Source organism: Diabrotica virgifera, chromosome 6 (genome assembly GCF_917563875.1).
Source record: "Diabrotica virgifera virgifera chromosome 6, PGI_DIABVI_V3a".
NCBI lineage: Eukaryota > Metazoa > Arthropoda > Insecta > Coleoptera > Chrysomelidae > Diabrotica > Diabrotica virgifera.
In genome coordinates this window covers 245,532,974-245,542,153 of record NC_065448.1, presented here as the reverse complement: position 1 = coordinate 245,542,153, position 9,180 = coordinate 245,532,974, and positions in this window count along the sequence as shown.

Here is a 9,180-nt window from a genome sequence, read left to right as displayed (position 1 = left end):
TTGTAACATTACCAATGGCCGGCCTTAAGGCCGGCCGTTGTATGAAAGAGAGGTCCCCAAATGCCGGCGCAACAGAGAGAAAAGATTCTTTCCCGAGAGATGCTGCCTCTATCGGAGAAATAACGCAATAGATATCTAAGCGAGGCCGCAAACGGCAAACTTTTTAGTGAGTCGATAGTTTAGTTAAGTACAGAGAGTATGCAGGTGCGGCCTCGCTAAGACGACTCGAAATCGTTTTATATATCAGGTGCGAACTTTTAATTTTTTAGTAGGCGGTTTAAGGACGGGGTCTCGCTGAAAATTTTACTTGGATAAATACTGTGCTCGTATCTCGTGGTAAAATCTAAACCAAAAGTATTGGAGAAATCTATTTTAGTCCATGTGGTGAGACCGCTCCCGTCTGGGAAAATTTCTGATTCGGTTTCTTTGTGGATTCCTATTCAAAAATGTCCCCTCTAAACAAATCTGCCGGGTGCCGGGCGGAATTTTTGGGCAGAAATTGTTTAAACAATTTTTATAAACAAATAGAAAAGATCACGTTTTTTTGCCCCGGAGCATATATTTTTAAGTTTAGTGGGTCATTCTAAAAAAAAAAAAATCTTGTAATTTTTTTTTAAAAATTGATAGTTTTCGAGTTATAGGCGATTTAAAATCTGAAAAGTGCGAAAATGCTCATTTTCGAGGCCTAAAAACTCATATTTAAATTAGAACTTTTGAGGTTGCAAAATTCTTAAATTTGAAGTTTAAACATTCAGCTTCAAGATTCTCAAGAGTGATTGTGTCTAACCCTAATTTAAACCGTCGTGTTTTAATTGTTAAATATGCATGTCCATCCGATCTTTTTGTCGGTGCGGCGCGCTCTATTTCAAAAATCTCCAGTTTTCCTCCAAAATATCTTTTTTCTAGATTTTTTGGGACATTTTAAATAAAATAAGTTTCTTGACATTTTTCTCAAAAGTTAACAGTTTTAAAGTTATAAGCGATTTAAAATCCAAAAATGCGTTTTGGCGTTTTTCGGATTTTAAATCGCTTATAACTTTAAAACCATTAACTTTGGAGAAAAATGTCAAGAAACTTATTTTAGTTAGAATATCACAAAAAATCTAGAAAAAATATTATTTGGAGGAAACTACATAGAAGATTTTTGAAATAGAGCTCGCCGCACCGGCAAAAAATCGGATAAACATGCATATTTAACAACTAAAAAAAAACTGTATAAATTAAGGTTAGACGCGATCACTCTTGAGAATCTTGAAGATTAATGTTTAGTCTTCAATTTAAGTATCTGGTAACCTCAAGAATACTAATTTAAATGCGAATTTTTAGCCTCGAAAATGCGTATTTTCGCATTTTTCAGATTTTAAATCGCCTATAACTCGAAAACTATCAATTTTTAAGAAAAATTGCAAGATACCTTTCTTGTTTAGAATGACCTTGAAAACCTAAATAATATATGTTCCAGAACAAAAAAAATGTAATCTTTTGTATTTGTTTAAAAAAATTGTTTAAACAAATTTCGCCCGGCACCCTTCAGATTTGTTTAAAGGGGACATTTTTGAATAGGAATCGGACGGGAGCGGTCTCACCCCATGAACTATTTCGCATATTGGTTCATCATAGTTTGTTACCTACTTTCCTTGTCCAAATATTATAAAATTATACCAGGCAAGAACAATTATATCACTCTTTGTCTAAATGTCTAGTTTTATTAAAATGTTGTAATATATTAAAAATTGATTTATTTATAAATTGGGTAATATCTTGTGTAATAAAAGTTGTAAATTATCATTTATTTTACTATTTCTTTAAATTGCCCCAAAAGCGGCTTACATGAAAGCAATGGGCACGTGCCATGCGAACGCCTAATTGGCAGGAGGTGGTACCGGCGGCACTACAATCGATTCCTACTGTAAACAACTGGGAACAAGGATCGAGCAGTAAAATCAATGATAATCCTTTAAAGATTTTTGGCGGTGTTTTTTAAGCAGCAGCCGTTTGCGGTAGGGCGGCGGCAATTAATATTTTAATTTGTCGGCTATTTTCAAAAGAAACTTTATATTTAAATAGGGCTGAAGAAGCCCGACTCCAGTGTTACCAGGTCTAGTGAAATTTCACTAGATCTAGTGTTTTTTTAACAATTTAGTGAAATAGTGATAACTTTTCAAAATAGACCCAATTCTAGTGATGTTTGGAAATTTCCATTATAATGAATATTTTTGCTACATTGTTAACAGAAAAAGAATGTGTGTGTACTTTGTACGCACGTAAGAAGTTATACTTCTAAATATGATTTCAATGAAATAAATATACTTTCGGACAGTTTATTTGTATTTTATTTAAGGATTAAATTTTTACTTACTATTTTCCAAAAATTTTTATTAAAACAATACCAAAAATTAAAAAAAGATTAGAAAACGCCAGGATTCGAACCGGGGTCCTTTTGATCTCCAGTCCAACGCTCTACCACTGAGCTATACCCTTTTCTTTATCCGGGCTACAAGATTACTCAGACATAGTGACAAACAGACGAAGTGAATTATACAATACTTTATTATTACTTATTATCTTATTTCCGAGGTAGACAAGTCCAAATACACAAAAGTTATAATAATAGTTACCTATTTATGATATAAAATGTTAAAAGTACAATTTTAAAGCACGTATGTGAAGGTTTCGTGTGAAAGATTCGCTTCGGTCATTCTGCAATTCACATAAGTGCCTTAAAAATATACTTTTTAACACCTACCTATATCATACAATATTTTGACGTTTCACAATTTGACAATTCACTTTTAACTGCAGTGCCTTAAAATTTTTAAAGCACTGGTGCTTTAAAGTAGCATTTTTAACCCCTTTTTTTAGGAAAATATATTTAAAAACACTAATATATTCTTTCCACACCTTTTCTGGACTGATACATACATACATAAATTAAAACATTTAGTAACGAACTACATACTGTCTGTGTGCGCATGCGCGCAGATTAATAAAATTTCACCCTTAATGAAATCGCGCCTAAAGAAGTATAACTTCAAAAAATTATTTTCATTGGTATTTTTAATACGTTTGTATTAAAATTCATTTAATACTTCCCTGTATTGTTTAAAAATTAGGTACTTTGCAAAGAAAGAAAAATCCCCGGAAATTTGTGATGGCAATCCTAATCATAACATATCATAACATTAACTTAAAAGTGATGAGTCAATTCCCTCAACTCAAGTGTCAAGAGGGGTGTAAAAAATTACATAATTAAAAACTAATGGTTCCGCGGCTTTCTTTGACTGTGAATTTAAAAATTTAGCCCAACTCAGAGAATCACGTTTGTCATATCTATTTCAATGTCAGATGAAATTAACTTTTAATAAATATTATGATCTTTATTTCCTATTACCAGTTCCCGCTATTCCCTAAAATAAAATATTTCATCATAATGGCTGACCTGAGTAAAAATCACTTATTTATAAATTAAATTTGAATTATAGGCCTGGATCTCGCGTACAAAAAAGAAGTTGATTAATAGCAAGCTGAAAATTTCTAACTTAACTGTGTCTAGTCGGACAAACTTTGATGTACGGGAACACTGAAACAGGCGAAGCTTTAATTGTGGAACAGGTTAAAAATTTGAAACATCAGACTATGAAAACGTTCCATGTATTTTGTCTGACAGAACTTCCAACTGATTTGTTACGATTTCATTAAACTCTTATGCAAAAATCAGACTGGTATTATCACCAACTGGGCATTTTAATAAGTCTAACACGGAGAATATGTCAAATGGCAGGAATTATATTTTTGATAAATAGCAATATGATTTTTGCATGAGAGTTTAATGAAACAGTAACAAATCAATTGGAAGTTCTGTTCGAAAAAATACATGGAGCGTTTTCGTAATCTGACGTTCCAAATTTTTAAACTGTTCTACAATTAAAACTTCTCCTATTCCAGTGTTCCCGTACCGTACATCAAAGTTTGTCCGACTAGACACAGTTATTAAGCTATTAACAAATTAAATAAATTTTGGTACCTCTATTTTAATATTGCGCTAACTAATAGTCGTTCTGAACTAGTATATCGGCTTTTTGGAAGACATCCATTACCTTTTAAAGTCGAAATATTAGATAAGGGCACCGCTCGCCATGCATTTCTTATTGCGAGCAGTGTCCTCATTTAATAAATCGACTCTACACTTCAACCGTTTGCAAGCGAGAGTAATAAAAGTAATATATTATATATTATTCCAAGTACGCAATAATGAACCACCCGCATCCCTCAAAACGTTATTACTCTCTGTAAAGTACCGAAATTTCCAAAGGAAAGTTTCAAACGGGCCATACCGCTCCTGAATTTTGCACATGTACATAATATTTTTCGTAGCGCCATCTTATACATAATGGCTACATTAACAGAGCTTAGATTCTTACAGATTCCTATACTGTATTCGTATTATATGTCGAATATTTACGTTTCACATGGCAATTTCTATTAATTTCAGAAATGTATTTTAAAAGTACACCACGCAAAAAATACTTTATTAATTCACATTTTTTTAACGTTATATCCTTCCATTACTTCTACTGTAGTGCTAAACGGAATTTTATCATGAAATTCATTTAAATACTTGAGTAATTTAGATATAAACGCTCTTATATTTATTGAGAAAAAAGCAAAACTTTCACATTTTTTTATAAACAATACACAACAGGTAGGAAATCAAAAATATGGTTGTAATTAGCGACATATATTGTTAGTAGGTTAAGCATTTTTCGGTATACATATATGCTCTAGATTATGAGTGGTGTACTTTATAAAGGTGATGGGATCGCCTATACTTATAACATTACCAATGGCCGGCCTTAAGAACATTTTCATTGGAACTGTTCAAAACTCACGATTTTTAGGTTCCGTCGATAGCACCATAATTCGAATGCTTCTAGTTTGTTGAGCATTGTGGTTTTTAATGTCCATGTCTCTTCTTCTTCTTGTAGTGCCTGTTCATTTCGAAGGTTGGCCTACCATCATGGCAATCTCCACTTTGAACACTGTTGCTCTGAAAAGCTGCTCTTGTGATTATTGTGTTGAACCACGTACGTATATTTCTCAGCCAGGAATTGCTTCGCCTTCCTGGTCCACGTTTTCCTTCTACTTTTCGCTGTAAAATTACTTGCAGCAGTCCATATATCTCGCTCTTCCTCATGATGTGACCGAGGTATTCGCTTTTTGTCGTTTTTATTGTGGTTAACAGTTCTTTTTATTTTTGAATTCTCAACAAAACATACTGATTAGAAACATGATCGGTATAAGATATTATATCTCAACCATGTCTCACATCCATATAATCATATGAATTACACGTACATAACATTTTAGGACTTTCTTGCGAATATGTTACAAAAAACTGGTTTCCAGGTCATAAAAGCCTTACGTGATATTTTGATCCTGGTTATTATATCTTCACAAAATGACCATTTACACTAAGCATCAAAATTAACGCAACACCTTAAAAATGGGACATGTTTGATGTCTCGTATTTCCTAAACCTGTTGTCCAACTTGAGTGATTGTTTTAGTGTATTATTGCTTTATTCTTGAAGAATATCGATGTAATAATATTATTGTTAAAGAGGTAAGTGTCATTGTATACCAGGTGTACCAATCAAACTGTGATTTTTACTCAAAGTTTGGAACACCCTGTGGAATATTCTAGCGCAGCGTTTCCCAAACTGTGCTCCGCGGAGCACTGACTACTCCGCGAAGCATCTACAGGTGCTCCGCTATATGGCGATAATAAAAGGTTGGTATTTGTTGACCGGTGAGTTATTCTTATGGTGGCTACCAACAGGTGGTGATCGAATCCACATTCTGGTCCCGGTATACCCTCACGTCTGTAGTCTTGAATCTAGAGTCTAGAGCTTTCTCTTTGGATTATGTAGTCAATTATTGACCGTAGTTTTTTTACAGGTAGCGTCCATTTGAATTTGTGGATATTCTTGTGTGAGAAGAACCCATTCATTATTTTTAGCGATCGGAATTGGCAAAAATCTCTCAGAATCGGTGAAAAATAAAAACCTGGATAGCTTTCCACTAATCACAGAATTTAGAGAAGAACTGGAATCGGACATACCTGAAGCTGTCTTAAACGAGTTCCACACCCATCTGCTAAATTTACTTGAAAATTTCCAAGAATTATTTTTCTGAGAAATTCCACGACAAAAATTAAAGAAAACTTCTGGTTTGCAAATCCATACCTTGCAATGTTAAAAAAACCATCTTCCTTAACATCTCAGCAGTATGAATGCCTGATAGATTTGACATCGGAAAGCCTTTGAAAGTAAATCTTTAGTAGATTTTTGATGTCAACTCAAAGACAAATTTAAAATTTTGTCAGATAAATTTTGTCGAAGATAGATTTTGTTGAAGTTGAAACTGTTATGTTTTTAAGAGGTATTCTATTTATTTACGTAAGTTCTCGAGCCAAGATTCTTTGGTTTACTTATTTTTTTAGGAAAATAAGCTGTATAAACATTTTCAATTTCTTTGCAACACGAAAATGCAGCAGCTGCATAATGCTCCGGTTAAATCGGAGAGTGCAGGAAGAGTCTATACCGGTTTGGGAGGTTTTCCTCCTCATCAGTAGTCCCATATCCTCTTCTCCGATTTCCCTAGGCATCATACTTTGGGCCTTTCCGAATAGACTCTTCCTGCACGTCTATAGACGGTATAGACCCTTCCTGCACTCTTCGATTTAACCAGAGCATTATGCAGCTGCTACATTTTCGTGTTGCAAAGAAATTGAAAATGATTATACATTTTAATTCATTTACTCTTTTGTTGAGTACTAAGGAATCTTTCTTGTTGGAACTTTTACCACGATGAGCAGATGGGTTGTGAATTATTTAAAATTCTCTCATTTTAATTTCCTCGGCATCCTGTATGATTTGTAAATTTTGAAAATCTCGGGAGGTTGTAACCAAAGAAAGTATTCCACCTGTTGTCAATCTGGTGGTATGGGAACGATATTTATTGTTGTTTTCTGTGCTACTTCGATTGATAACTTACTTTGTTAAAAAATATGCGTTGAAAATACGAAAAACCCAGTCATTTTCTAAGGATTAGATTTAGCCCGATCAAAGAACAATCTGACCCCAAAAAAATAAAGGAAGGATGAAAATTTGGGAATAGGCAGTTGAAATCGTCTATTATTATATAAGAAAAAGTTTACAATTCTACATCCCCTCCATTTTACAAAAATACCCCCTCTCGAAGGTGAAAAATATTCAAAATAAGTCCGGAATTGAATAAAATGACTAATTCTAAGCAACTTTTGTTCTATAGAGTTTTTTCGTTAAGTCAATACTTTTTGAGTTATTTGCGAGTGAATATGTTCATTTTTAACAAAAAAAAAACATGTTTTCGGACGGTTTTTCGGAGATAACTCAAAAAGTAAGTATTTTATCGACAAACATATTCTTTGTAAAAATTAGCTAATAAAAAATTGAAAAAAATGGTGTATGCATGAGGTCTGTAGACCCAGTAGAAGCAGAGTTGTAGCTAATGTAAAGTAGGTTCTTCTTCGTCAAATTCCAAATCGAATATTTCAATGTGAAATAACCCAAAAACGGAGCACTTTTCGGGGAAAATTCGTTTTAACTTGTAAAGTGTTCAAAAAAGGTTTATTTTTGTTTTTTAAAAAAACTTCTAACATTAAAAGTAAGTAAGTTATGCTTAAAATATTGTTGGTCCCTTTTATTTTTTGGTAAGAAAAATCGCGAAAATCACCCCCTAATTAGTATCACAAATAAATTTTATCATTACCACTTGACAAGTTACTTTGCTTATGTATTATTTATATGATCGGTAAGTTTCATCGGTTCAAAGTGCTTATTTTTGAAAAAGCTATAGTTAAAACCAATTTTTGTCTAACAAGAAAACAAAAATATTCAGAAAAGCAAAACAAATATTTTATTACTCTTTGAGATTTTTGGTATTACTAATAGTTTTTAAGTTATTCCATAAAAAATTCCATTTTTTTCAAAATTAAAAAAAAATGTTTTATTTTAAACCCAATTTTTTTCAAAAATGAGCACTTTGAATCAATGAAACTTATAATATAATATAAACAATACATAAGGAAAGTAACTTGCGAAGCGGTAACGATTAATTTTTTTTTGGAAGCTAATTAGGGGGTGATTTTCGAGATTTTTTTAACAAAAAATAAAAAAGACCAGCAATATTTTGAGCGTAACTCACTTACTTTTAATATTAGAAATAAAAAAAAACAAAAATAAACATTTTTTTAAACACTTTAAAAAGGTTGAAGGTAAGAACCTAATTTTCATTAGCTACAACTCTGCTTCTACTGGGTCTACAGACCTGATGCATACAAAATTTTTTTCAGTTTTTTTTAAGCTATATTTTTGGTAAGAATATTTTTTTCGCTAAAATACTTATTTTTTGAGTTATCTTCGAAAAAACGTCAAAAAACATTTTTTTTTTTTTGTTAAAAATGAACATATTCACTCGCAAATAGCTCGAAAAGTATTAACTTAGTGAAAAAACTCTATAGAACAAAAGTTACTTAGAATTAGTCATATTATCCAATTCCGGGCCTATTTTGAACGTATATTTTTTCACCCCTGAGAAAATATTTTTCACCCCGTATTTTCGAATTTTTGTAAAATGGAGGGGATGTAGAATTGTAAACTTTTTCTTATATAATAATAGATAATTTCAACTACCTAAACTGCGCGTCATAGAAAACGGGCACCCTAAAATATGGGTCATTTTTGATGTCGCGTATATCCTAAACTTGTTATCCGATTTAAATGATTTTTTGAATATGTTATAGCCCTGTTCTTTGTCAATATCTCTGTAATAATATTTTTGCTAAACAGGTAAATTTTCATTGTATACCGGGTGTACGAATCAAACTGTATTTTTTTCTCAAAGTTCGCAACACCCTGTGGAATATTCTAGCATTTGTAAAATACTGAAATTAAAACCCAACTATAGCCTCAGGTTTCCTTAACATTCTGTTTTTTGATTTATTCGCTTATGTTGGATAATACAAAAGTTATGTACTTTAACAACTAGCCATGTTCTTCATCAGTACAGGGTGTTATAAGTCTAATGGGTTTTAGGGACTAAATAAGTTCGACCAACTTTAAGGGGTTATTCTGCATTA